This window comes from Phalangium opilio, unplaced genomic scaffold, assembly GCF_054372755.1.
Source record: "Phalangium opilio isolate 3A_F unplaced genomic scaffold, DU_Popi_V2 ptg000360l_1, whole genome shotgun sequence".
Lineage (NCBI taxonomy): Eukaryota > Metazoa > Arthropoda > Arachnida > Opiliones > Phalangiidae > Phalangium > Phalangium opilio.
This window is the reverse complement of record NW_028324230.1, coordinates 2613996-2634656: the sequence shown is the minus strand read 5'-3', so window position 1 is coordinate 2634656 and position 20661 is coordinate 2613996. Positions and strand designations below refer to the sequence as shown.

Genomic DNA, 20661 nt, shown 5'->3' with positions numbered 1-20661 from the left:
ATTGACCTTCATCTTTTTAAAACAATAACAAAAAGAAAATATGTTTGCTTTTTTCATATCAATAGGAATTTAAAAGAGGAAAAAAAAGTGAAAAAGCCAACGGCACGCAGTGTTCCTAAGTGGTCTCCTTCCAGTACTGACTGCGCTCGACGCTGCTTAACTTCGGTGATCGCACGAGAACCGGTGTTTTCAGCGTGATATGGCCGTTGCCGAGAGTGCTATTTAATAATTCGAATTTAAATTAAGTGAGACAAATTAACCTTCATCTTTTTAAAACAATAACAAAAAGAAAATATGTTGGCTTTTTTCATATCTATTGGAATTTAAAAGAGGAAAAAAAAGTGAAAAAGCCAACGGCGCGCAGTGTTCCTAAGTGGTCTCCCTCCCAAGTACTGACTGCGCTCGACGCTGCTTAACTTCGGTTATCGGACGAGAACCGGTGTTTTCAGCGTGATATGGCCGTTGCCGAGAGTGCTATTTAATAATTCAAATTTAATTAACCTTCATCTTTATAAATCAATAAGAAAAAGAAGATATGTTTGCTTTTTTCATATCTCATGGAATTTAAAAGAGGAAATAAAAGTGAAAAAGCCAACGGCACGCAAAGTTTCCAAGTACTGACTGCGCTCGACGCTGCTTAACTTCGGTGATCGGACGAGAACCGGTGTTTTCAGCGTGATATGGCCGTTGCCGAGAGTGCTAGATAATAATTCGAATTTAAATTAAGTGAGACAAATTGACCTTCATCTTTTTAAAACAATAACAAAAAGAAAATATGTTTGCTTTTTTCATATCTATAGGAATTAAAAAGAGGAAAAAAAAGTGAAAAAGCCAACGGCACGCAGTGTTCCTAAGTGGTCTCCCTCCCAAGTACTGACTGCGCTCGACGCTGCTTAACTTCGGTGATCCGACGAGAACCGGTGTTTTCAGCGTGATATGGCCGTTGCCGAGAGTGCTAGATAATAATTCGAATTTAAATTAAGTGAGACAAATTGACCTTCATCTTTTTAAAACAATAACAAAAACAAAATATGTTTGCTTTTTTCATATCTATAGGAATTTAAAAGAGGAAAAAAAGTGAAAAAGCCAACGGCACGCAGTGTTCCTAAGTGGTCTCCCTCCCAAGTACTGACTGCGCTCGACGCTGCTTAACTGCGGTGATCCGACGAGAACCGGTGTTTTCAGCGTGATATGGCCGTTGCCGAGAGTGCTAGATAATAATTCGAATTTAAATTAAGTGAGACAAATTGACCTTCATCTTTTTAAAACAATAACAAAAAGAAAATATGTTTGCTTTTTTCATATCTATAGGAATTTAAAAGAGGAAAAAAAAGTGAAAAAGCCAACGGCACGCAGTGTTCCTAAGTGGTCTCCCTCCCAAGTACTGACTGCGCTCAACGCTGCTTAACTTCGGTGATCCGACGAGAACCGGTGTTTTCAGCGTGATATGGCCGTTGCCGAGAGTGCTATTTAATAATTCGAATTTAAATTAAGTGAGACAAATTAACCTTCATCTTTTTAAAACAATAACAAAAAGAAAATATGTTGGCTTTTTTCATATCAATAGGAATTTAAAAGAGGAAAATAAAGTGAAAAAGCCAACGGCACGCAGTGTTCCTAAGTGGTCTCCTTCCAGTACTGACTGCGCTCGACGCTGCTTAACTTCGGTGATCGCACGAGAACCGGTGTTTTCAGCGTGATATGGCCGTTGCCGAGAGTGCTAGATAATAATTCGAATTTAAATTAAGTGAGACAAATTGACCTTCATCTCTTTAAAACAATAACAAAAAGAAAATATGTTTGCTTTTTTCATATCTATAGGAATTTAAAAGAGGAAAAAAAAGTGAAAAAGCCAACGGCACGCAGTGTTCCTAAGTGGTCTCCCTCCCAAGTACTGACTGCGCTCGACGCTGCTTAACTTCGGTGATCCGACGAGAACCGGTGTTTTCAGCGTGATATGGCCGTTGCCGAGAGTGCTAGATAATAATTCGAATTTAAATTAAGTGAGACAAATTGACCTTCATCTTTTTAAAACAATAACAAAAAGAAAATATGTTTGCTTTTTTCATATCTATAGGAATTTAAAAGAGGAAAAAAAAGTGAAAAAGCCAACGGCACGCAGTGTTCCTAAGTGGTCTCCCTCCCAAGTACTGACTACGCTCGACGCTGCTTAACTTCGGTGATCCGACGAGAACCGGTGTTTTCAGCGTGATATGGCCGTTGCCGAGAGTGCTAGATAATAATTCGAATTTAAATTAAGTGAGACAAATTGACCTTCATCTTTTTAAAACAATAACAAAAAGAAAATATGTTTGCTTTTTTCATATCTATAGGAATTTAAAAGAGGAAAAAAAAGTGAAAAAGCCAACGGCACGCAGTGTTCCTAAGTGGTCTCCCTCCCAAGTACTGACTACGCTCGACGCTGCTTAACTTCGGTGATCCGACGAGAACCGGTGTTTTCAGCGTGATATGGCCGTTGCCGAGAGTGCTAGATAATAATTCGAATTTAAATTAAGTGAGACAAATTGACCTTCATCTTTTAAAACAATAACAAAAAGAAAATATGTTTGCTTTTTTCATATCTATAGGAATTTAAAAGAGGAAAAAAAAGTGAAAAAGCCAACGGCACGCAGTGTTCCTAAGTGGTCTCCCTCCCAAGTACTGACTGCGCTCGACGCTGCTTAACTTCGGTGATCCGACGAGAACCGGTGTTTTCAGCGTGATATGGCCGTTGCCGAGAGTGCTAGATAATAATTCGAATTTAAATTAAGTGAGACAAATTGACCTTCATCTTTTTAAAACAATAACAAAAAGAAAATATGTTTAACTTTTTCATATCTATAGGAATTTAAAAGAGGAAAAAAAAGTGAAAAAGCCAACGGCACGCAGTGTTCCTAAGTGGTCTCCCTCCCAAGTACTGACTGCGCTCGACGCTGCTTAACTTCGGTGATCCGACGAGAACCGGTGTTTTCAGCGTGATATGGCCGTTGCCGAGAGTGCTAGATAATAATTCGAATTTAAATTAAGTGAGACAAATTGACCTTCATCTTTTTAAAACAATAACAAAAAGAAAATATGTTTGCTTTTTTCATATCTATAGGAATTTAAAAGAGGAAAAAAAAGTGAAAAAGCCAACGGCACGCAGTGTTCCTAAGTGGTCTCCCTCCCAAGTACTGACTGCGCTCGACGCTGCTTAACTTCAATGATCCGACGAGAACCGGTGTTTTCAGCGTGATATGGCCGTTGCCGAGAGTGCTGTTTAATAATTCGAATTTAAATTAAGTGAGACAAATTAACCTTCATCTTTTTAAAACAATAACAAAAAGAAAATATGTTGGCTTTTTTCATATCAATAGGAATTTAAAAGAGGAAAATAAAGTGAAAAAGCCAACGGCACGCAGTGTTCCTAAGTGGTCTCCTTCCAGTACTGACTGCGCTCGACGCTGCTTAACTTCGGTGATCGCACGAGAACCGGTGTTTTCAGCGTGATATGGCCGTTGCCGAGAGTGCTAGATAATAATTCGAATTTAAATTAAGTGAGACAAATTGACCTTCATCTCTTTAAAACAATAACAAAAAGAAAATATGTTTGCTTTTTTCATATCTATAGGAATTTAAAAGAGGAAAAAAAAGTGAAAAAGCCAACGGCACGCAGTGTTCCTAAGTGGTCTCCCTCCCAAGTACTGACTGCGCTCGACGCTGCTTAACTTCGGTGATCCGACGAGAACCGGTGTTTTCAGCGTGATATGGCCGTTGCCGAGAGTGCTAGATAATAATTCGAATTTAAATTAAGTGAGACAAATTGACCTTCATCTTTTTAAAACAATAACAAAAAGAAAATATGTTTGCTTTTTTCATATCTATAGGAATTTAAAAGAGGAAAAAAAAGTGAAAAAGCCAACGGCACGCAGTGTTCCTAAGTGGTCTCCCTCCCAAGTACTGACTACGCTCGACGCTGCTTAACTTCGGTGATCCGACGAGAACCGGTGTTTTCAGCGTGATATGGCCGTTGCCGAGAGTGCTAGATAATAATTCGAATTTAAATTAAGTGAGACAAATTGACCTTCATCTTTTAAAACAATAACAAAAAGAAAATATGTTTGCTTTTTTCATATCTATAGGAATTTAAAAGAGGAAAAAAAAAGTGAAAAAGCCAACGGCACGCAGTGTTCCTAAGTGGTCTCCCTCCCAAGTACTGACTGCGCTCGACGCTGCTTAACTTCGGTGATCCGACGAGAACCGGTGTTTTCAGCGTGATATGGCCGTTGCCGAGAGTGCTAGATAATAATTCGAATTTAAATTAAGTGAGACAAATTGACCTTCATCTTTTTAAAACAATAACAAAAAGAAAATATGTTTAACTTTTTCATATCTATAGGAATTTAAAAGAGGAAAAAAAAGTGAAAAAGCCAACGGCGCGCAGTGTTCCTAAGTGGTCTCCCTCCCAAGTACTGACTGCGCTCGACGCTGCTTAACTTCGGTTATCGGACGAGAACCGGTGTTTTCAGCGTGATATGGCCGTTGCCGAGAGTGCTATTTAATAATTCAAATTTAATTAACCTTCATCTTTATAAATCAATAAGAAAAAGAAGATATGTTTGCTTTTTTCATATCTCATGGAATTTAAAAGAGGAAATAAAAGTGAAAAAGCCAACGGCACGCAAAGTTTCCAAGTACTGACTGCGCTCGACGCTGCTTAACTTCGGTGATCGGACGAGAACCGGTGTTTTCAGCGTGATATGGCCGTTGCCGAGAGTGCTAGATAATAATTCGAATTTAAATTAAGTGAGACAAATTGACCTTCATCTTTTTAAAACAATAACAAAAAGAAAATATGTTTGCTTTTTTCATATCTATAGGAATTAAAAAGAGGAAAAAAAAGTGAAAAAGCCAACGGCACGCAGTGTTCCTAAGTGGTCTCCCTCCCAAGTACTGACTGCGCTCGACGCTGCTTAACTTCGGTGATCCGACGAGAACCGGTGTTTTCAGCGTGATATGGCCGTTGCCGAGAGTGCTAGATAATAATTCGAATTTAAATTAAGTGAGACAAATTGACCTTCATCTTTTTAAAACAATAACAAAAACAAAATATGTTTGCTTTTTTCATATCTATAGGAATTTAAAAGAGGAAAAAAAAGTGAAAAAGCCAACGGCACGCAGTGTTCCTAAGTGGTCTCCCTCCCAAGTACTGACTGCGCTCGACGCTGCTTAACTGCGGTGATCCGACGAGAACCGGTGTTTTCAGCGTGATATGGCCGTTGCCGAGAGTGCTATTTAATAATTCGAATTTAAATTAAGTGAGACAAATTAACCTTCATCTTTTTAAAACAATAACAAAAAGAAAATATGTTGGCTTTTTTCATATCAATAGGAATTTAAAAGAGGAAAATAAAGTGAAAAAGCCAACGGCACGCAGTGTTCCTAAGTGGTCTCCTTCCAGTACTGACTGCGCTCGACGCTGCTTAACTTCGGTGATCGCACGAGAACCGGTGTTTTCAGCGTGATATGGCCGTTGCCGAGAGTGCTAGATAGTAATTCGAATTTAAATTAAGTGAGACAAATTGACCTTCATCTCTTTAAAACAATAACAAAAAGAAAATATGTTTGCTTTTTTCATATCTATAGGAATTTAAAAGAGGAAAAAAAAGTGAAAAAGCCAACGGCACGCAGTGTTCCTAAGTGGTCTCCCTCCCAAGTACTGACTGCGCTCGACGCTGCTTAACTTCGGTGATCCGACGAGAACCGGTGTTTTCAGCGTGATATGGCCGTTGCCGAGAGTGCTAGATAATAATTCGAATTTAAATTAAGTGAGACAAATTGACCTTCATCTTTTTAAAACAATAACAAAAAGAAAATATGTTTGCTTTTTTCATATCTATAGGAATTTAAAAGAGGAAAAAAAAGTGAAAAAGCCAACGGCACGCAGTGTTCCTAAGTGGTCTCCCTCCCAAGTACTGACTACGCTCGACGCTGCTTAACTTCGGTGATCCGACGAGAACCGGTGTTTTCAGCGTGATATGGCCGTTGCCGAGAGTGCTAGATAATAATTCGAATTTAAATTAAGTGAGACAAATTGACCTTCATCTTTTAAAACAATAACAAAAAGAAAATATGTTTGCTTTTTTCATATCTATAGGAATTTAAAAGAGGAAAAAAAAAGTGAAAAAGCCAACGGCACGCAGTGTTCCTAAGTGGTCTCCCTCCCAAGTACTGACTGCGCTCGACGCTGCTTAACTTCGGTGATCCGACGAGAACCGGTGTTTTCAGCGTGATATGGCCGTTGCCGAGAGTGCTAGATAATAATTCGAATTTAAATTAAGTGAGACAAATTGACCTTCATCTTTTTAAAACAATAACAAAAAGAAAATATGTTTAACTTTTTCATATCTATAGGAATTTAAAAGAGGAAAAAAAAGTGAAAAAGCCAACGGCACGCAGTGTTCCTAAGTGGTCTCCCTCCCAAGTACTGACTGCGCTCGACGCTGCTTAACTTCGGTGATCCGACGAGAACCGGTGTTTTCAGCGTGATATGGCCGTTGCCGAGAGTGCTAGATAATAATTCGAATTTAAATTAAGTGAGACAAATTGACCTTCATCTTTTTAAAACAATAACAAAAAGAAAATATGTTTGCTTTTTTCATATCTATAGGAATTTAAAAGAGGAAAAAAAAGTGAAAAAGCCAACGGCACGCAGTGTTCCTAAGTGGTCTCCCTCCCAAGTACTGACTGCGCTCGACGCTGCTTAACTTCAATGATCCGACGAGAACCGGTGTTTTCAGCGTGATATGGCCGTTGCCGAGAGTGCTATTTAATAATTCGAATTTAAATTAAGTGAGACAAATTAACCTTCATCTTTTTAAAACAATAACAAAAAGAAAATATGTTGGCTTTTTTCATATCTATTGGAATTTAAAAGAGGAAAAAAAAGTGAAAAAACCAACGGCGCGCAGTGTTCCTAAGTGGTCTCTCTCCCAAGTACTGACTGCGCTCGACGCTGCTTAACTTCGGTGATCCGACGAGAATCGGTGTTTTCAGCGTGATATGGCCGTTGCCGAGAGTGCTATTTAATAATTCGAATTTAATTAACCTTCATCTTTATAAATCAATAAGAAAAAGAAGATATGTTTGCTTTTTTCATATCTCATGGAATTTAAAAGAAGAAATAAAAGTGAAAAAGCCAACGGCACGCAAAGTTTCCAAGTACTGACTGCGCTCGACGCTGCTTAACTTCGGTGATCGGACGAGAACCGGTGTTTTCAGCGTGATATGGCCGTTGCCGAGAGTGCTAGATAATAATTCGAATTTAAATTAAGTGAGACAAATTGACCTTCATCTTTTTAAAACAATAACAAAAAGAAAATATGTTTGCTTTTTTCATATCTATAGGAATTTAAAAGAGGAAAAAAAAGTGAAAAAGCCAACGGCACGCAGTGTTCCTAAGTGGTCTCCCTCCCAAGTACTGACTGCGCTCGACCCTGCTTAACTTCGGTGATCCGACGAGAACCGGTGTTTTCAGCGTGATATGGCCGTTGCCGATTGTGCTAGATAATAATTCGAATTTAAATTAAGTGAGACAAATTGACCTTCATCTTTTTAAAACAATAACAAAAAGAAAATATGTTTGCTTTTTTCATATCTATAGGAATTTAAAAGAGGAAAAAAAAGTGAAAAAGCCAACGGCACGCAGTGTTCCTAAGTGGTCTCCCTCCAAGTACTGACTGCGCTCGACGCTGCTTAACTTCGGTGATCCGACGAGAACCGGTGTTTTCAGCGTGATATGGCCGTTGCCGAGAGTGCTAGATAATAATTCGAATTTAAATTAAGTGAGACAAATTGACCTTCATCTTTTTAAAACAATAACAAAAAGAAAATATGTTTGCTTTTTTCATATCTATAGGAATTTAAAAGAGGAAAAAAAAGTGAAAAAGCCATCGGCACGCAGTGTTCCTAAGTGGTCTCCCTCCCAAGTACTGACTGCGCTCGACGCCTCTTAACTTCGGTGATCGCACGAGAACCGGTGTTTTCAGCGTGATATGGCCGTTGCCGAGAGTGCTAGATAATAATTCGAATTTAAATTAAGTGAGACAAATTGACCATCTTTTTAAAACAATAACAAAAAGAAAATATGTTTGCTTTTTTCATATCTATAGGAATTAAAAAAGGAAAAAAAAGTGAAAAAGCCAACGGCACGCAGTGTTCCTAAGTGGTCTCCTCCCAGTACTGACTGCGCTCGACGCTGCTTAACTTCGGTTATCGGACGAGAACCGGTGTTTTCAGCGTGATATGGCCGTTGCCGAGAGTGCTATTTAATAATTCGAATTTAATTAACCTTTATCTTTATAAATCAATAAGAAAAAGAAGATATGTTTGCTTTTTTCATATCTCATGGAATTTAAAAGAGGAAATAAAAGTGAAAAAGCCAACGGCACGTAAAGTTTCCAAGTACTGACTGCGCTCGACGCTGCTTAACTTCTTTGATCGGACGAGAACCGGTGTTTTCAGCGTGATATGGCCGTTGCCGAGAGTGCTAGATAATAATTCGAATTTAAATTAAGTGAGACAAATTGACCTTCATCTTTTTAAAACAATAACAAAAAGAAAATATGTTTGCTTTTTTCATATCTATAGGAATTTAAAAGAGGAAAAAAAAAGTGAAAAAGCCAACGGCACGCAGTGTTCCTAAGTGGTCTCCCTCCCAAGTACTGACTGCGCTCGACGCTGCTTAACTTCGGTGATCCGACGAGAACCGGTGTTTTCAGCGTGATATGGCCGTTGCCGAGAGTGCTAGATAATAATTCGAATTTAAATTAAGTGAGACAAATTGACCATCTTTTTAAAACAATAACAAAAAGAAAATATGTTTGCTTTTTTCATATCTATAGGAATTTAAAAGAGGAAAAAAAAGTGAAAAAGCCAACGGCACGCAGTGTTCCTAAGTGGTCTCCTCCCAGTACTGACTGCGCTCGACGCTGCTTAACTTCGGTGATCGCACGAGAACCGGTGTTTTCAGCGTGATATGGCCGTTGCCGAGAGTGCTATTTAATAATTCGAATTTAAATTAAGTGAGACAAATTAACCTTCATCTTTTTAAAACAATAACAAAAAGAAAATATGTTGGCTTTTTTCATATCTATTGGAATTTAAAAGAGGAAAAAAAAGTGAAAAAGCCAACGGCGCGCAGTGTTCCTAAGTGGTCTCCCTCCCAAGTACTGACTGCGCTCAACGCTGCTTAACTTCGGTTATCGGACGAGAACCGGTGTTTTCAGCGTGATATGGCCGTTGCCGAGAGTGCTATTTAATAATTCGAATTTAATTAACCTTCATCTTTATAAATCAATAAGAAAAAGAAGATATGTTTGCTTTTTTCATATCTCATGGAATTTAAAAGAGGAAATAAAAGTGAAAAAGCCAACGGCACGTAAAGTTTCCAAGTACTGACTGCGCTCGACGCTGCTTAACTTCGGTGATCGGACGAGAACCGGTGTTTTCAGCGTGATATGGCCGTTGCCGAGAGTGCTAGATAATAATTCGAATTTAAATTAAGTGAGACAAATTGACCTTCATCTTTTTAAAACAATAACAAAAAGAAAATATGTTTGCTTTTTTCATATCTATAGGAATTTAAAAGAGGAAAAAAAAAGTGAAAAAGCCAACGGCACGCAGTGTTCCTAAGTGGTCTCCCTCCCAAGCACTGACTGCGCTCGACGCTGCTTAACTTCGGTGATCCGACGAGAACCGGTGTTTTCAGCGTGATATGGCCGTTGCCGAGAGTGCTAGATAATAATTCGAATTTAAATTAAGTGAGACAAATTGACCATCTTTTTAAAACAATAACAAAAAGAAAATATGTTTGCTTTTTTCATATCTATAGGAATTTAAAAGAGGAAAAAAAAGTGAAAAAGCCAACGGCACGCAGTGTTCCTAAGTGGTCTCCTCCCAGTACTGACTGCGCTCGACGCTGCTTAACTTCGGTGATCGCACGAGAACCGGTGTTTTCAGCGTGATATGGCCGTTGCCGAGAGTGCTATTTAATAATTCGAATTTAAATTAAGTGAGACAAATTAACCTTCATCTTTTTAAAACAATAACAAAAAGAAAATATGTTGGCTTTTTTCATATCTATTGGAATTTAAAAGAGGAAAAAAAAGTGAAAAAGCCAACGGCGCGCAGTGTTCCTAAGTGGTCTCCCTCCCAAGTACTGACTGCGCTCGACGCTGCTTAACTTCGGTTATCGGACGAGAACCGGTGTTTTCAGCGTGATATGGCCGTTGCCGAGAGTGCTATTTAATAATTCGAATTTAATTAACCTTCATCTTTATAAATCAATAAGAAAAAGAAGATATGTTTGCTTTTTTCATATCTCATGGAATTTAAAAGAGGAAATAAAAGTGAAAAAGCCAACGGCACGTAAAGTTTCCAAGTACTGACTGCGCTCGACGCTGCTTAACTTCGGTGATCGGACGAGAACCGGTGTTTTCAGCGTGATATGGCCGTTGCCGAGAGTGCTAGATAATAATTCGAATTTAAATTAAGTGAGACAAATTGACCTTCATCTTTTTAAAACAATAACAAAAAGAAAATATGATTGCTTTTTTCATATCTATAGGAATTTAAAAGGGGAAAAAAAAAGTGAAAAAGCCAACGGCACGCAGTGTTCCTAAGTGGTCTCCCTCCCAAGTACTGACTGCGCTCGACGCTGCTTAACTTCGGTGATCCGACGAGAACCGGTGTTTTCAGCGTGATATGGCCGTTGCCGAGAGTGCTAGATAATAATTCGAATTTAAATTAAGTGAGACAAATTGACCTTCATCTTTTTAAAACAATAACAAAAAGAAAATATGTTTGCTTTTTTCATATCTATAGGAATTTAAAAGAGGAAAAAAAAAGTGAAAAAGCCAACGGCACGCAGTGTTCCTAAGTGGTCTCCCTCCCAAGTACTGACTGCGCTCGACGCTGCTTAACTTCGGTGATCCGACGAGAACCGGTGTTTTCAGCGTGATATGGCCGTTGCCGAGAGTGCTAGATAATAATTCGAATTTAAATTAAGTGAGACAAATTGACCATCTTTTTAAAACAATAACAAAAAGAAAATATGTTTGCTTTTTTCATATCTATAGGAATTTAAAAGAGGAAAAAAAAGTGAAAAAGCCAACGGCACGCAGTGTTCCTAAGTGGTCTCCTCCCAGTACTGACTGCGCTCGACGCTGCTTAACTTCGGTGATCGCACGAGAACCGGTGTTTTCAGCGTGATATGGCCGTTGCCGAGAGTGCTATTTAATAATTCGAATTTAAATTAAGTGAGACAAATTAACCTTCATCTTTTTAAAACAATAACAAAAAGAAAATATGTTGGCTTTTTTCATATCTATTGGAATTTAAAAGAGGAAAAAAAAGTGAAAAAGCCAACGGCGCGCAGTGTTCCTAAGTGGTCTCCCTCCCAAGTACTGACTGCGCTCAACGCTGCTTAACTTCGGTTATCGGACGAGAACCGGTGTTTTCAGCGTGATATGGCCGTTGCCGAGAGTGCTATTTAATAATTCGAATTTAATTAACCTTCATCTTTATAAATCAATAAGAAAAAGAAGATATGTTTGCTTTTTTCATATCTCATGGAATTTAAAAGAGGAAATAAAAGTGAAAAAGCCAACGGCACGTAAAGTTTCCAAGTACTGACTGCGCTCGACGCTGCTTAACTTCGGTGATCGGACGAGAACCGGTGTTTTCAGCGTGATATGGCCGTTGCCGAGAGTGCTAGATAATAATTCGAATTTAAATTAAGTGAGACAAATTGACCTTCATCTTTTTAAAACAATAACAAAAAGAAAATATGTTTGCTTTTTTCATATCTATAGGAATTTAAAAGAGGAAAAAAAAAGTGAAAAAGCCAACGGCACGCAGTGTTCCTAAGTGGTCTCCCTCCCAAGCACTGACTGCGCTCGACGCTGCTTAACTTCGGTGATCCGACGAGAACCGGTGTTTTCAGCGTGATATGGCCGTTGCCGAGAGTGCTAGATAATAATTCGAATTTAAATTAAGTGAGACAAATTGACCATCTTTTTAAAACAATAACAAAAAGAAAATATGTTTGCTTTTTTCATATCTATAGGAATTTAAAAGAGGAAAAAAAAGTGAAAAAGCCAACGGCACGCAGTGTTCCTAAGTGGTCTCCTCCCAGTACTGACTGCGCTCGACGCTGCTTAACTTCGGTGATCGCACGAGAACCGGTGTTTTCAGCGTGATATGGCCGTTGCCGAGAGTGCTATTTAATAATTCGAATTTAAATTAAGTGAGACAAATTAACCTTCATCTTTTTAAAACAATAACAAAAAGAAAATATGTTGGCTTTTTTCATATCTATTGGAATTTAAAAGAGGAAAAAAAAGTGAAAAAGCCAACGGCGCGCAGTGTTCCTAAGTGGTCTCCCTCCCAAGTACTGACTGCGCTCGACGCTGCTTAACTTCGGTTATCGGACGAGAACCGGTGTTTTCAGCGTGATATGGCCGTTGCCGAGAGTGCTATTTAATAATTCGAATTTAATTAACCTTCATCTTTATAAATCAATAAGAAAAAGAAGATATGTTTGCTTTTTTCATATCTCATGGAATTTAAAAGAGGAAATAAAAGTGAAAAAGCCAACGGCACGTAAAGTTTCCAAGTACTGACTGCGCTCGACGCTGCTTAACTTCGGTGATCGGACGAGAACCGGTGTTTTCAGCGTGATATGGCCGTTGCCGAGAGTGCTAGATAATAATTCGAATTTAAATTAAGTGAGACAAATTGACCTTCATCTTTTTAAAACAATAACAAAAAGAAAATATGATTGCTTTTTTCATATCTATAGGAATTTAAAAGGGGAAAAAAAAAGTGAAAAAGCCAACGGCACGCAGTGTTCCTAAGTGGTCTCCCTCCCAAGTACTGACTGCGCTCGACGCTGCTTAACTTCGGTGATCCGACGAGAACCGGTGTTTTCAGCGTGATATGGCCGTTGCCGAGAGTGCTAGATAATAATTCGAATTTAAATTAAGTGAGACAAATTGACCTTTATCTTTTTAAAACAATAACAAAAAGAAAATATGTTTGCTTTTTTCATATCTATAGGAATTTAAAAGAGGAAAAAAAAGTGAAAAAGCCAACGGCACGCAGTGTTCCTAAGTGGTCTCCCTCCCAAGTACTGACTGCGCTCGACGCTGCTTAACTTCGGTGATCCGACGAGAACCGGTGTTTTCAGCGTGATATGGCCGTTGCCGAGAGTGCTATTTAATAATTCGAATTTAAATTAAGTGAGACAAATTAACCTTCATCTTTTTAAAACAATAACAAAAAGAAAATATGTTGGCTTTTTTCATATCTATTGGAATTTAAAAGAGGAAAAAAAAGTGAAAAAACCAACGGCGCGCAGTGTTCCTAAGTGGTCTCCCTCCCAAGTACTGACTGCGCTCGACGCTGCTTAACTTCGGTGATCCGACGAGAACCGGTGTTTTCAGCGTGATATGGCCGTTGCCGAGAGTGCTAGATAATAATTCGAATTTAAATTAAGTGAGACAAATTGACCATCTTTTTAAAACAATAACAAAAAGAAAATATGTTTGCTTTTTTCATATCTATAGGAATTTAAAAGAGGAAAAAAAAGTGAAAAAGCCAACGGCACGCAGTGTTCCTAAGTGGTCTCCCTCCCAAGTACTGACTGCGCTCGACGCTGCTTAACTTCGGTGATCGGACGAGAACCGGTGTTTTCAGCGTGATATGGCCGTTGCCGAAAGTGCTAGATAATAATTCGAATTTAAATTAAGTGAGACAAATTGACCTTCATCTTTTTAAAACAATAACAAAAAGAAAATATGTTTGCTTTTTTCATATCTATAGGAATTTAAAAGAGGAAAAAAAAGTGAAAAAGCCAACGGCACGCAGTGTTCCTAAGTGGTCTCCCTCCAAGTACTGACTGCGCTCGACGCTGCTTAACTTCGGTGATCCGACGAGTACCGGTGTTTTCAGCGTGATATGGCCGTTGCCGAGAGTGCTAGATAATAATTCGAATTTAAATTAAGTGAGACAAATTGACCTTCATCTTTTTAAAACAATAACAAAAAGAAAATATGTTTGCTTTTTTCATATCTATAGGAATTTAAAAGAGGAAAAAAAAGTGAAAAAGCCAACGGCACGCAGTGTTCCTAAGTGGTCTCCCTCCCAAGTACTGACTGCGCTCGACGCTGCTTAACTTCGGTGATCCGACGAGAACCGGTGTTTTCAGCGTGATATGGCCGTAGCCGAGAGTGCTATTTAATAATTCGAATTTAAATTAAGTGAGACAAATTAACCTTCATCTTTTTAAAACAATAACAAAAAGAAAATATGTTGGCTTTTTTCATATCTATTCGAATTTAAAAGAGAAAAAAAAAGTGAAAAAACCAACGGCGCGCAGTGTTCCTAAGTGGTCTCCCTCCCAAGTACTGACTGCGCTCGACGCTGCTTAACTTCGGTGATCCGACGAGAACCGGTGTTTTCAGCGTGATATGGCCGTTGCCGAGAGTGCTAGATAATAATTCGAATTTAAATTAAGTGAGACAAATTGACCATCTTTTTAAAACAATAACAAAAAGAAAATATGTTTGCTTTTTTCATATCTATAGGAATTTAAAAGAGGAAAAAAAAGTGAAAAAGCCAACGGCACGCAGTGTTCCTAAGTGGTCTCCTCCCAGTACTGACTGCGCTCGACGCTGCTTAACTTCGGTGATCGCACGAGAACCGGTGTTTTCAGCGTGATATGGCCGTTGCCGAGAGTGCTATTTAATAATTCGAATTTAAATTAAGTGAGACAAATTAACCTTCATCTTTTTAAAACAATAACAAAAAGAAAATATGTTTGCTTTTTTCATATCTATAGGAATTTAAAAGAGGAAAAAAAAGTGAAAAAGCCAACGGCACGCAGTGTTCCTAAGTGGTCTCCCTCCCAAGTACTGACTGCGCTCGACGCTGCTTAACTTCGGTGATCCGACGAGAACCGGTGTTTTCAGCGTGATATGGCCGTTGCCGAGAGTGCTAGATAATAATTCGAATTTAAATTAAGTGAGACAAATTGACCATCTTTTTAAAACAATAACAAAAAGAAAATATGTTTGCTTTTTTCATATCTATAGGAATTTAAAAGAGGAAAAAAAAGTGAAAAAACCAACGGCGCGCAGTGTTCCTAAGTGGTCTCCCTCCCAAGTACTGACTGCGCTCGACGCTGCTTAACTTCGGTGATCCGACGAGAACCGGTGTTTTCAGCGTGATATGGCCGTTGCCGAGAGTGCTAGATAATAATTCGAATTTAAATTAAGTGAGACAAATTGACCATCTTTTTAAAACAATAACAAACAAGAAAATATGTTTGCTTTTTTCATATCTATAGGAATTTAAAAGAGGAAAAAAAAGTGAAAAAGCCAACGGCACGCAGTGTTCCTAAGTGGTCTCCCTCCCAAGTACTGACTGCGCTCGACGCTGCTTAACTTCGGTGATCGGACGAGAACCGGTGTTTTCAGCGTGATATGGCCGTTGCCGAAAGTGCTAGATAATAATTCGAATTTAAATTAAGTGAGACAAATTGACCTTCATCTTTTTAAAACAATAACAAAAAGAAAATATGTTTGCTTTTTTCATATATATAGGAATTTAAAAGAGGAAAAAAAAAGTGAAAAAGCCAACGGCACGCAGTGTTCCTAAGTGGTCTCCCTCCCAAGTACTGACTGCGCTCGACGCTGCTTAACTTCGGTGATCCGACGAGAACCGGTGTTTTCAGCGTGATATGGCCGTTGCCGAGAGTGCTAGATAATAATTCGAATTTAAATTAAGTGAGACAAATTGACCTTCATCTTTTTAAAACAATAACAAAAAGAAAATATGTTTGCTTTTTTCATATCTATAGGAATTTAAAAGAGGAAAAAAAAGTGAAAAAACCAACGGCGCGCAGTGTTCCTAAGTGGTCTCCCTCCCAAGTACTGACTGCGCTCGACGCTGCTTAACTTCGGTGATCCGACGAGAACCGGTGTTTTCAGCGTGATATGGCCGTTGCCGAGAGTGCTAGATAATAATTCGAATTTAAATTAAGTGAGACAAATTGACCATCTTTTTAAAACAATAACAAAAAGAAAATATGTTTGCTTTTTTCATATCTATAGGAATTTAAAAGAGGAAAAAAAAGTGAAAAAGCCAACGGCACGCAGTGTTCCTAAGTGGTCTCCCTCCCAAGTACTGACTGCGCTCGACGCTGCTTAACTTCGGTGATCGGACGAGAACCGGTGTTTTCAGCGTGATATGGCCGTTGCCGAAAGTGCTAGATAATAATTCGAATTTAAATTAAGTGAGACAAATTGACCTTCATCTTTTTAAAACAATAACAAAAAGAAAATATGTTTGCTTTTTTCATATATATAGGAATTTAAAAGAGGAAAAAAAAAGTGAAAAAGCCAACGGCACGCAGTGTTCCTAAGTGGTCTCCCTCCCAAGTACTGACTGCGCTCGACGCTGCTTAACTTCGGTGATCCGACGAGAACCGGTGTTTTCAGCGTGATATGGCCGTTGCCGAGAGTGCTAGATAATAATTCGAATTTAAATTAAGTGAGACAAATTGACCTTCATCTTTTTAAAACAATAACAAAAAGAAAATATGTTTGCTTTTTTCATATCTATAGGAATTTAAAAGAGGAAAAAAAAGTGAAAAAGCCAACTGCACGCAGTGTTCCTAAGTGGTCTCCCTCCCAAGTACTGACTGCGCTCGACGCTGCTTAACTTCGGTGATCCGACGAGAACCGGTGTTTTCAGCGTGATATGGCCGTTGCCGAGAGTGCTAGATAATAATTCGAATTTAAATTAAGTGAGACAAATTGACCTTCATCTTTTTAAAACAATAACAAAAAGAAAATATGTTTGCTTTTTTCATATCTATAGGAATTTAAAAGAGGAAAAAAAAGTGAAAAAACCAACGGCGCGCAGTGTTCCTAAGTGGTCTCCCTCCCAAGTACTGACTGCGCTCGACGCTGCTTAACTTCGGTGATCCGACGAGAACCGGTGTTTTCAGCGTGATATGGCCGTTGCCGAGAGTGCTAGATAATAATTCGAATTTAAATTAAGTGAGACAAATTGACCATCTTTTTAAAACAATAACAAAAAGAAAATATGTTTGCTTTTTTCATATCTATAGGAATTTAAAAGAGGAAAAAAAAGTGAAAAAGCCAACGGCACGCAGTGTTCCTAAGTGGTCTCCTCCCAGTACTGACTGCGCTCGACGCTGCTTAACTTCGGTGATCGCACGAGAACCGGTGTTTTCAGCGTGATATGGCCGTTGCCGAGAGTGCTATTTAATAATTCGAATTTAAATTAAGTGAGACAAATTAACCTTCATCTTTTTAAAACAATAACAAAAAGAAAATATGTTTGCTTTTTTCATATCTATAGGAATTTAAAAGAGGAAAAAAAAAGTGAAAAAGCCAACGGCACGCAGTGTTCCTAAGTGGTCTCCCTCCCAAGTACTGACTGCGCTCGACGCTGCTTAACTTCGTGATCCGACGAGAACCGGTGTTTTCAGCGTGATATGGCCGTTGCCGAGAGTGCTAGATAATAATTCGAATTTAAATTAAGTGAGACAAATTGACCTTCATCTTTTTAAAACAATAACAAAAAGAAAATATGTTTGCTTTTTTCATATCTATAGGAATTTAAAAGAGGAAAAAAAAGTGAAAAAGCCAACGGCACGCAGTGTTCCTAAGTGGTCTCCCTCCCAAGTACTGACTGCGCTCGACGCTGCTTAACTTCGGTGATCCGACGAGAACCGGTGTTTTCAGCGTGATATGGCCGTTGCCGAGAGTGCTATATAATAATTCGAATTTAAATTAAGTGAGACAAATTGACCTTCATCTTTTTAAAACAATAACAAAAAGAAAATATGTTTGCTTTTTTCATATCTATAGGAATTTAAAAGAGGAAAAAAAAAGTGAAAAAGCCAACGGCACGCACTGTTCCTAAGTGGTCTCCCTCCCAAGTACTGACTGCGCTCGACGCTGCTTAACTTCGGTGATCCGACGATAACCGGTGTTTTCAGCGTGATATGGCCGTTGCCGAGAGTGCTATTTAATAATTCGAATTTAAATTAAGTGAGACAAATTAACCTTCATCTTTTTAAAACAATAACAAAAAGAAAATATGTTGGCTTTTTTCATATCTATTGGAATTTAAAAGAGGAAAAAAAGTGAAAAAACCAACGGCGCGCAGTGTTCCTAAGTGGTCTCCCTCCCAAGTACTGACGGCGCTCGACGCTGCTTAACTTCGGTGATCCGACGAGAACCGGTGTTTTCAGCTTGATATGGCCGTTGCCGAGAGTGCTAGATAATAATTCGAATTTAAATTAAGTGAGACAAATTGACCTTCATCTTTTTAAAACAATAACAAAAAGAAAATATGTTTGCTTTTTTCATATCTATAGGAATTTAAAAGAGGAAAAAAAAGTGAAAAAGCCAACGGCACGCAGTGTTCCTAAGTGGTCTCCCTCCCAAGTACTGACTGCGCTCGACGCTGCTTAACTTCGGTGATCCGACGAGAACCGGTGTTTTCAGCGTGATATGGCCGTTGCCGAGAGTGCTAGATAATAATTCGAATTTAAATTAAGTGAGACAAATTGACCTTCATCTTTTTAAAACAATAACAAAAAGAAAATATGTTTGCTTTTTTCATATCTATAGGAATTTAAAAGAGGAAAAAAAAAGTGAAAAAGCCAACGGCACGCAGTGTTCCTAAGTTGTCTCCCTCCCAAGTACTGACTGCGCTCGACGCTGCTTAACTTCGGTGATCCGACGATAACCGGTGTTTTCAGCGTGATATGGCCGTTGCCGAGAGTGCTAGATAATAATTCGAATTTAAATTAAGTGAGACAAATTGACCTTCATCTTTTTAAAACAATAACAAAAAGAAAATATGTTTGCTTTTTTCATATCTATAGGAATTTAAAGAGGAAAAAAAAGTGAAAAAGCCAACGGCACGCAGTGTTCCTAAGTGGTCTCCCTCCCAAGTACTGACTGCGCTCGACGCTGCTTAACTTCGGTGATCGGACGAGAACCGGTGTTTTCAGCGTGATATGGCCGTTGCCGAAAGTGCTAGATAATAATTCGAATTTAAATTAAGTGAGACAAATTGACCTTCATCTTTTTAAAACAATAACAAAAAGAAAATATGTTTGCTTTTTTCATATATATAGGAATTTAAAAGAGGAAAAAAAAAGTGAAAAAGCCAACGGCACGCAGTGTTCCTAAGTGGTCTCCCTCCCAAGTACTGACTGCGCTCGACGCTGCTTAACTTCGGTGATCCGACGAGAACCGGTGTTTTCAGCGTGATATGGCCGTTGCCGAGAGTGCTAGATAATAATTCGAATTTAAATTAAGTGAGACAAATTGACCTTCATCTTTTTAAAACAATAACAAAAAGAAAATATGTTTGCTTTTTTCATATCTATAGGAATTTAAAAGAGGAAAAAAAAGTGAAAAAGCCAACTGCACGCAGTGTTCCTAAGTGGTCTCCCTCCCAAGTACTGACTGCGCTCGACGCTGCTTAACTTCGGTGATCCGACGAGAACCGGTGTTTTCAGCGTGATATGGCCGTTGCCGAGAGTGCTAGATAATAATTCGAATTTAAATTAAGTGAGACAAATTGACCTTCATCTTTTTAAAACAATAACAAAAAGAAAATATGTTTGCTTTTTTCATATCTATAGGAATTTAAAAGAGGAAAAAAAAGTGAAAAAACCAACGGCGCGCAGTGTTCCTAAGTGGTCTCCCTCCCAAGTACTGACTGCGCTCGACGCTGCTTAACTTCGGTGATCCGACGAGAACCGGTGTTTTCAGCGTGATATGGCCGTTGCCGAGAGTGCTAGATAATAATTCGAATTTAAATTAAGTGAGACAAATTGACCATCTTTTTAAAACAATAACAAAAAGAAAATATGTTTGCTTTTTTCATATCTATAGGAATTTAAAAGAGGAAAGAAAAGTGAAAAAGCCAACGGCACGCAGTGTTCCTAAGTGGTCTCCTCCCAGTACTGACTGCGCTCGACGCTGCTTAACTTCGGTGATCGCACGAGAACCGGTGTTTTCAGCGTGATATGGCCGTTGCCGAGAGTGCTATTTAATAATTCGAATTTAAATTAAGTGAGACAAATTAACCTTCATCTTTTTAAAACAATAACAAAAAGAAAATATGTTTGCTTTTTTCATATCTATAGGAATTTAAAAGAGGAAAAAAAAGTGAAAAAGCCAACGGCACGCACTGTTCCTAAGTGGTCTCCCTCCCAAGTACTGACTGCGCTCGACGCTGCTTAACTTCGGTGATCCGACGATAACCGGTGTTTTCAGCGTGATATGGCCGTTGCCGAGAGTGCTATTTAATAATTCGAATTTAAATTAAGTGAGACAAATTAACCTTCATCTTTTTAAAACAATAACAAAAAGAAAATATGTTGGCTTTTTTCATATCTATTGGAATTTAAAAGAGGAAAAAAAGTGAAAAAACCAACGGCGCGCAGTGTTCCTAAGTGGTCTCCCTCCCAAGTACTGACGGCGCTCGACGCTGCTTAACTTCGGTGATCCGACGAGAACCGGTGTTTTCAGCGTGATATGGCCGTTGCCGAGAGTGCTAGATAAT

At 38.7% G+C, this 20661-nt stretch overlaps 33 non-coding genes and 48 pseudogenes across 33 annotated transcripts; all 81 read right to left on the bottom strand.

Annotated features, from left to right (window-relative positions):
* Positions 1-94: 94 nt before the first annotated feature.
* Positions 95-211, bottom strand: LOC149598799 (5S ribosomal RNA; annotated as a pseudogene).
* A 137-nt stretch (positions 212-348) lies between these two features.
* LOC149598798 (5S ribosomal RNA) lies at positions 349-467 on the bottom strand (annotated as a pseudogene).
* A 122-nt stretch (positions 468-589) lies between these two features.
* On the bottom strand, positions 590-692 carry LOC149598797 (5S ribosomal RNA; annotated as a pseudogene).
* Positions 693-829: 137 nt separating this feature from the next.
* Positions 830-948, bottom strand: LOC149598796 (5S ribosomal RNA). Its single transcript, XR_016378028.1, has one exon. It is a non-coding gene; the product is annotated as a 5S ribosomal RNA (ribosomal RNA).
* A 136-nt stretch (positions 949-1084) lies between these two features.
* Positions 1085-1203, bottom strand: LOC149598795 (5S ribosomal RNA). The gene has a single exon (XR_016378450.1). It is a non-coding gene; the product is annotated as a 5S ribosomal RNA (ribosomal RNA).
* A 137-nt stretch (positions 1204-1340) lies between these two features.
* On the bottom strand, positions 1341-1459 carry LOC149598794 (5S ribosomal RNA). Its single transcript, XR_016379161.1, has one exon. It is a non-coding gene; the product is annotated as a 5S ribosomal RNA (ribosomal RNA).
* Positions 1460-1596: 137 nt separating this feature from the next.
* LOC149598793 (5S ribosomal RNA) lies at positions 1597-1713 on the bottom strand (annotated as a pseudogene).
* Positions 1714-1850: 137 nt separating this feature from the next.
* LOC149598792 (5S ribosomal RNA) lies at positions 1851-1969 on the bottom strand. The gene has a single exon (XR_016378026.1). It is a non-coding gene; the product is annotated as a 5S ribosomal RNA (ribosomal RNA).
* A 137-nt stretch (positions 1970-2106) lies between these two features.
* Positions 2107-2225, bottom strand: LOC149598791 (5S ribosomal RNA). Its single transcript, XR_016379160.1, has one exon. It is a non-coding gene; the product is annotated as a 5S ribosomal RNA (ribosomal RNA).
* Positions 2226-2362: 137 nt separating this feature from the next.
* LOC149598790 (5S ribosomal RNA) lies at positions 2363-2481 on the bottom strand. The gene has a single exon (XR_016379159.1). It is a non-coding gene; the product is annotated as a 5S ribosomal RNA (ribosomal RNA).
* A 136-nt stretch (positions 2482-2617) lies between these two features.
* LOC149598789 (5S ribosomal RNA) lies at positions 2618-2736 on the bottom strand. The gene has a single exon (XR_016378025.1). It is a non-coding gene; the product is annotated as a 5S ribosomal RNA (ribosomal RNA).
* A 137-nt stretch (positions 2737-2873) lies between these two features.
* On the bottom strand, positions 2874-2992 carry LOC149598788 (5S ribosomal RNA). Its single transcript, XR_016378024.1, has one exon. It is a non-coding gene; the product is annotated as a 5S ribosomal RNA (ribosomal RNA).
* Positions 2993-3129: 137 nt separating this feature from the next.
* LOC149598787 (5S ribosomal RNA) lies at positions 3130-3248 on the bottom strand (annotated as a pseudogene).
* Positions 3249-3385: 137 nt separating this feature from the next.
* Positions 3386-3502, bottom strand: LOC149598786 (5S ribosomal RNA; annotated as a pseudogene).
* Positions 3503-3639: 137 nt separating this feature from the next.
* Positions 3640-3758, bottom strand: LOC149598785 (5S ribosomal RNA). The gene has a single exon (XR_016378023.1). It is a non-coding gene; the product is annotated as a 5S ribosomal RNA (ribosomal RNA).
* Positions 3759-3895: 137 nt separating this feature from the next.
* Positions 3896-4014, bottom strand: LOC149598784 (5S ribosomal RNA). Its single transcript, XR_016379157.1, has one exon. It is a non-coding gene; the product is annotated as a 5S ribosomal RNA (ribosomal RNA).
* A 137-nt stretch (positions 4015-4151) lies between these two features.
* Positions 4152-4270, bottom strand: LOC149598783 (5S ribosomal RNA). Its single transcript, XR_016378022.1, has one exon. It is a non-coding gene; the product is annotated as a 5S ribosomal RNA (ribosomal RNA).
* A 137-nt stretch (positions 4271-4407) lies between these two features.
* Positions 4408-4526, bottom strand: LOC149598782 (5S ribosomal RNA; annotated as a pseudogene).
* A 122-nt stretch (positions 4527-4648) lies between these two features.
* On the bottom strand, positions 4649-4751 carry LOC149598781 (5S ribosomal RNA; annotated as a pseudogene).
* Positions 4752-4888: 137 nt separating this feature from the next.
* Positions 4889-5007, bottom strand: LOC149598780 (5S ribosomal RNA). Its single transcript, XR_016378021.1, has one exon. It is a non-coding gene; the product is annotated as a 5S ribosomal RNA (ribosomal RNA).
* Positions 5008-5144: 137 nt separating this feature from the next.
* LOC149598779 (5S ribosomal RNA) lies at positions 5145-5263 on the bottom strand. Its single transcript, XR_016378448.1, has one exon. It is a non-coding gene; the product is annotated as a 5S ribosomal RNA (ribosomal RNA).
* A 137-nt stretch (positions 5264-5400) lies between these two features.
* LOC149598778 (5S ribosomal RNA) lies at positions 5401-5517 on the bottom strand (annotated as a pseudogene).
* Positions 5518-5654: 137 nt separating this feature from the next.
* On the bottom strand, positions 5655-5773 carry LOC149598777 (5S ribosomal RNA). The gene has a single exon (XR_016378020.1). It is a non-coding gene; the product is annotated as a 5S ribosomal RNA (ribosomal RNA).
* Positions 5774-5910: 137 nt separating this feature from the next.
* On the bottom strand, positions 5911-6029 carry LOC149598776 (5S ribosomal RNA). Its single transcript, XR_016379156.1, has one exon. It is a non-coding gene; the product is annotated as a 5S ribosomal RNA (ribosomal RNA).
* Positions 6030-6166: 137 nt separating this feature from the next.
* LOC149598775 (5S ribosomal RNA) lies at positions 6167-6285 on the bottom strand. Its single transcript, XR_016378019.1, has one exon. It is a non-coding gene; the product is annotated as a 5S ribosomal RNA (ribosomal RNA).
* Positions 6286-6422: 137 nt separating this feature from the next.
* On the bottom strand, positions 6423-6541 carry LOC149598774 (5S ribosomal RNA). Its single transcript, XR_016378018.1, has one exon. It is a non-coding gene; the product is annotated as a 5S ribosomal RNA (ribosomal RNA).
* A 137-nt stretch (positions 6542-6678) lies between these two features.
* LOC149598773 (5S ribosomal RNA) lies at positions 6679-6797 on the bottom strand (annotated as a pseudogene).
* Positions 6798-6934: 137 nt separating this feature from the next.
* On the bottom strand, positions 6935-7053 carry LOC149598772 (5S ribosomal RNA; annotated as a pseudogene).
* A 122-nt stretch (positions 7054-7175) lies between these two features.
* Positions 7176-7278, bottom strand: LOC149598771 (5S ribosomal RNA; annotated as a pseudogene).
* Positions 7279-7415: 137 nt separating this feature from the next.
* LOC149598770 (5S ribosomal RNA) lies at positions 7416-7534 on the bottom strand (annotated as a pseudogene).
* A 137-nt stretch (positions 7535-7671) lies between these two features.
* Positions 7672-7789, bottom strand: LOC149598769 (5S ribosomal RNA). The gene has a single exon (XR_016378415.1). It is a non-coding gene; the product is annotated as a 5S ribosomal RNA (ribosomal RNA).
* Positions 7790-7926: 137 nt separating this feature from the next.
* Positions 7927-8045, bottom strand: LOC149598768 (5S ribosomal RNA; annotated as a pseudogene).
* A 133-nt stretch (positions 8046-8178) lies between these two features.
* Positions 8179-8295, bottom strand: LOC149598767 (5S ribosomal RNA; annotated as a pseudogene).
* Positions 8296-8658: 363 nt separating this feature from the next.
* On the bottom strand, positions 8659-8777 carry LOC149598766 (5S ribosomal RNA). The gene has a single exon (XR_016378017.1). It is a non-coding gene; the product is annotated as a 5S ribosomal RNA (ribosomal RNA).
* A 134-nt stretch (positions 8778-8911) lies between these two features.
* Positions 8912-9028, bottom strand: LOC149598765 (5S ribosomal RNA; annotated as a pseudogene).
* Positions 9029-9165: 137 nt separating this feature from the next.
* On the bottom strand, positions 9166-9284 carry LOC149598764 (5S ribosomal RNA; annotated as a pseudogene).
* Positions 9285-9406: 122 nt separating this feature from the next.
* Positions 9407-9509, bottom strand: LOC149598763 (5S ribosomal RNA; annotated as a pseudogene).
* A 138-nt stretch (positions 9510-9647) lies between these two features.
* On the bottom strand, positions 9648-9766 carry LOC149598762 (5S ribosomal RNA; annotated as a pseudogene).
* A 134-nt stretch (positions 9767-9900) lies between these two features.
* Positions 9901-10017, bottom strand: LOC149598761 (5S ribosomal RNA; annotated as a pseudogene).
* Positions 10018-10154: 137 nt separating this feature from the next.
* On the bottom strand, positions 10155-10273 carry LOC149598760 (5S ribosomal RNA; annotated as a pseudogene).
* A 122-nt stretch (positions 10274-10395) lies between these two features.
* On the bottom strand, positions 10396-10498 carry LOC149598759 (5S ribosomal RNA; annotated as a pseudogene).
* A 138-nt stretch (positions 10499-10636) lies between these two features.
* LOC149598758 (5S ribosomal RNA) lies at positions 10637-10755 on the bottom strand. Its single transcript, XR_016378015.1, has one exon. It is a non-coding gene; the product is annotated as a 5S ribosomal RNA (ribosomal RNA).
* A 138-nt stretch (positions 10756-10893) lies between these two features.
* LOC149598757 (5S ribosomal RNA) lies at positions 10894-11012 on the bottom strand. The gene has a single exon (XR_016378014.1). It is a non-coding gene; the product is annotated as a 5S ribosomal RNA (ribosomal RNA).
* Positions 11013-11146: 134 nt separating this feature from the next.
* Positions 11147-11263, bottom strand: LOC149598756 (5S ribosomal RNA; annotated as a pseudogene).
* Positions 11264-11400: 137 nt separating this feature from the next.
* On the bottom strand, positions 11401-11519 carry LOC149598755 (5S ribosomal RNA; annotated as a pseudogene).
* A 122-nt stretch (positions 11520-11641) lies between these two features.
* Positions 11642-11744, bottom strand: LOC149598754 (5S ribosomal RNA; annotated as a pseudogene).
* Positions 11745-11882: 138 nt separating this feature from the next.
* Positions 11883-12001, bottom strand: LOC149598753 (5S ribosomal RNA; annotated as a pseudogene).
* A 134-nt stretch (positions 12002-12135) lies between these two features.
* LOC149598752 (5S ribosomal RNA) lies at positions 12136-12252 on the bottom strand (annotated as a pseudogene).
* A 137-nt stretch (positions 12253-12389) lies between these two features.
* On the bottom strand, positions 12390-12508 carry LOC149598751 (5S ribosomal RNA; annotated as a pseudogene).
* A 122-nt stretch (positions 12509-12630) lies between these two features.
* LOC149598750 (5S ribosomal RNA) lies at positions 12631-12733 on the bottom strand (annotated as a pseudogene).
* A 138-nt stretch (positions 12734-12871) lies between these two features.
* Positions 12872-12990, bottom strand: LOC149598749 (5S ribosomal RNA). Its single transcript, XR_016378013.1, has one exon. It is a non-coding gene; the product is annotated as a 5S ribosomal RNA (ribosomal RNA).
* A 137-nt stretch (positions 12991-13127) lies between these two features.
* LOC149598748 (5S ribosomal RNA) lies at positions 13128-13246 on the bottom strand. Its single transcript, XR_016378012.1, has one exon. It is a non-coding gene; the product is annotated as a 5S ribosomal RNA (ribosomal RNA).
* A 137-nt stretch (positions 13247-13383) lies between these two features.
* On the bottom strand, positions 13384-13502 carry LOC149598747 (5S ribosomal RNA; annotated as a pseudogene).
* Positions 13503-13636: 134 nt separating this feature from the next.
* Positions 13637-13755, bottom strand: LOC149598746 (5S ribosomal RNA). Its single transcript, XR_016378161.1, has one exon. It is a non-coding gene; the product is annotated as a 5S ribosomal RNA (ribosomal RNA).
* A 137-nt stretch (positions 13756-13892) lies between these two features.
* On the bottom strand, positions 13893-14010 carry LOC149598745 (5S ribosomal RNA; annotated as a pseudogene).
* A 137-nt stretch (positions 14011-14147) lies between these two features.
* On the bottom strand, positions 14148-14266 carry LOC149598744 (5S ribosomal RNA; annotated as a pseudogene).
* A 137-nt stretch (positions 14267-14403) lies between these two features.
* Positions 14404-14522, bottom strand: LOC149598743 (5S ribosomal RNA; annotated as a pseudogene).
* Positions 14523-14656: 134 nt separating this feature from the next.
* Positions 14657-14773, bottom strand: LOC149598742 (5S ribosomal RNA; annotated as a pseudogene).
* A 137-nt stretch (positions 14774-14910) lies between these two features.
* Positions 14911-15029, bottom strand: LOC149598741 (5S ribosomal RNA). The gene has a single exon (XR_016378011.1). It is a non-coding gene; the product is annotated as a 5S ribosomal RNA (ribosomal RNA).
* Positions 15030-15163: 134 nt separating this feature from the next.
* LOC149598740 (5S ribosomal RNA) lies at positions 15164-15282 on the bottom strand (annotated as a pseudogene).
* A 135-nt stretch (positions 15283-15417) lies between these two features.
* Positions 15418-15536, bottom strand: LOC149598739 (5S ribosomal RNA). Its single transcript, XR_016378149.1, has one exon. It is a non-coding gene; the product is annotated as a 5S ribosomal RNA (ribosomal RNA).
* A 138-nt stretch (positions 15537-15674) lies between these two features.
* On the bottom strand, positions 15675-15793 carry LOC149598738 (5S ribosomal RNA). The gene has a single exon (XR_016378010.1). It is a non-coding gene; the product is annotated as a 5S ribosomal RNA (ribosomal RNA).
* A 137-nt stretch (positions 15794-15930) lies between these two features.
* On the bottom strand, positions 15931-16049 carry LOC149598737 (5S ribosomal RNA; annotated as a pseudogene).
* A 134-nt stretch (positions 16050-16183) lies between these two features.
* On the bottom strand, positions 16184-16302 carry LOC149598736 (5S ribosomal RNA). The gene has a single exon (XR_016378138.1). It is a non-coding gene; the product is annotated as a 5S ribosomal RNA (ribosomal RNA).
* Positions 16303-16440: 138 nt separating this feature from the next.
* Positions 16441-16559, bottom strand: LOC149598735 (5S ribosomal RNA). Its single transcript, XR_016378009.1, has one exon. It is a non-coding gene; the product is annotated as a 5S ribosomal RNA (ribosomal RNA).
* Positions 16560-16696: 137 nt separating this feature from the next.
* LOC149598734 (5S ribosomal RNA) lies at positions 16697-16815 on the bottom strand (annotated as a pseudogene).
* Positions 16816-16952: 137 nt separating this feature from the next.
* On the bottom strand, positions 16953-17071 carry LOC149598733 (5S ribosomal RNA; annotated as a pseudogene).
* Positions 17072-17205: 134 nt separating this feature from the next.
* Positions 17206-17322, bottom strand: LOC149598732 (5S ribosomal RNA; annotated as a pseudogene).
* Positions 17323-17460: 138 nt separating this feature from the next.
* LOC149598731 (5S ribosomal RNA) lies at positions 17461-17578 on the bottom strand (annotated as a pseudogene).
* Positions 17579-17715: 137 nt separating this feature from the next.
* Positions 17716-17834, bottom strand: LOC149598730 (5S ribosomal RNA). Its single transcript, XR_016378008.1, has one exon. It is a non-coding gene; the product is annotated as a 5S ribosomal RNA (ribosomal RNA).
* Positions 17835-17972: 138 nt separating this feature from the next.
* On the bottom strand, positions 17973-18091 carry LOC149598729 (5S ribosomal RNA; annotated as a pseudogene).
* Positions 18092-18227: 136 nt separating this feature from the next.
* LOC149598728 (5S ribosomal RNA) lies at positions 18228-18346 on the bottom strand (annotated as a pseudogene).
* A 137-nt stretch (positions 18347-18483) lies between these two features.
* On the bottom strand, positions 18484-18602 carry LOC149598727 (5S ribosomal RNA). Its single transcript, XR_016378007.1, has one exon. It is a non-coding gene; the product is annotated as a 5S ribosomal RNA (ribosomal RNA).
* A 138-nt stretch (positions 18603-18740) lies between these two features.
* Positions 18741-18859, bottom strand: LOC149598726 (5S ribosomal RNA; annotated as a pseudogene).
* Positions 18860-18995: 136 nt separating this feature from the next.
* LOC149598725 (5S ribosomal RNA) lies at positions 18996-19114 on the bottom strand. Its single transcript, XR_016378127.1, has one exon. It is a non-coding gene; the product is annotated as a 5S ribosomal RNA (ribosomal RNA).
* A 138-nt stretch (positions 19115-19252) lies between these two features.
* LOC149598724 (5S ribosomal RNA) lies at positions 19253-19371 on the bottom strand. The gene has a single exon (XR_016378006.1). It is a non-coding gene; the product is annotated as a 5S ribosomal RNA (ribosomal RNA).
* Positions 19372-19508: 137 nt separating this feature from the next.
* LOC149598723 (5S ribosomal RNA) lies at positions 19509-19627 on the bottom strand (annotated as a pseudogene).
* Positions 19628-19764: 137 nt separating this feature from the next.
* LOC149598722 (5S ribosomal RNA) lies at positions 19765-19883 on the bottom strand (annotated as a pseudogene).
* A 134-nt stretch (positions 19884-20017) lies between these two features.
* Positions 20018-20134, bottom strand: LOC149598721 (5S ribosomal RNA; annotated as a pseudogene).
* Positions 20135-20271: 137 nt separating this feature from the next.
* Positions 20272-20390, bottom strand: LOC149598720 (5S ribosomal RNA; annotated as a pseudogene).
* A 136-nt stretch (positions 20391-20526) lies between these two features.
* Positions 20527-20645, bottom strand: LOC149598719 (5S ribosomal RNA; annotated as a pseudogene).
* Between the last annotated feature and the right edge of the window lie 16 nt (positions 20646-20661).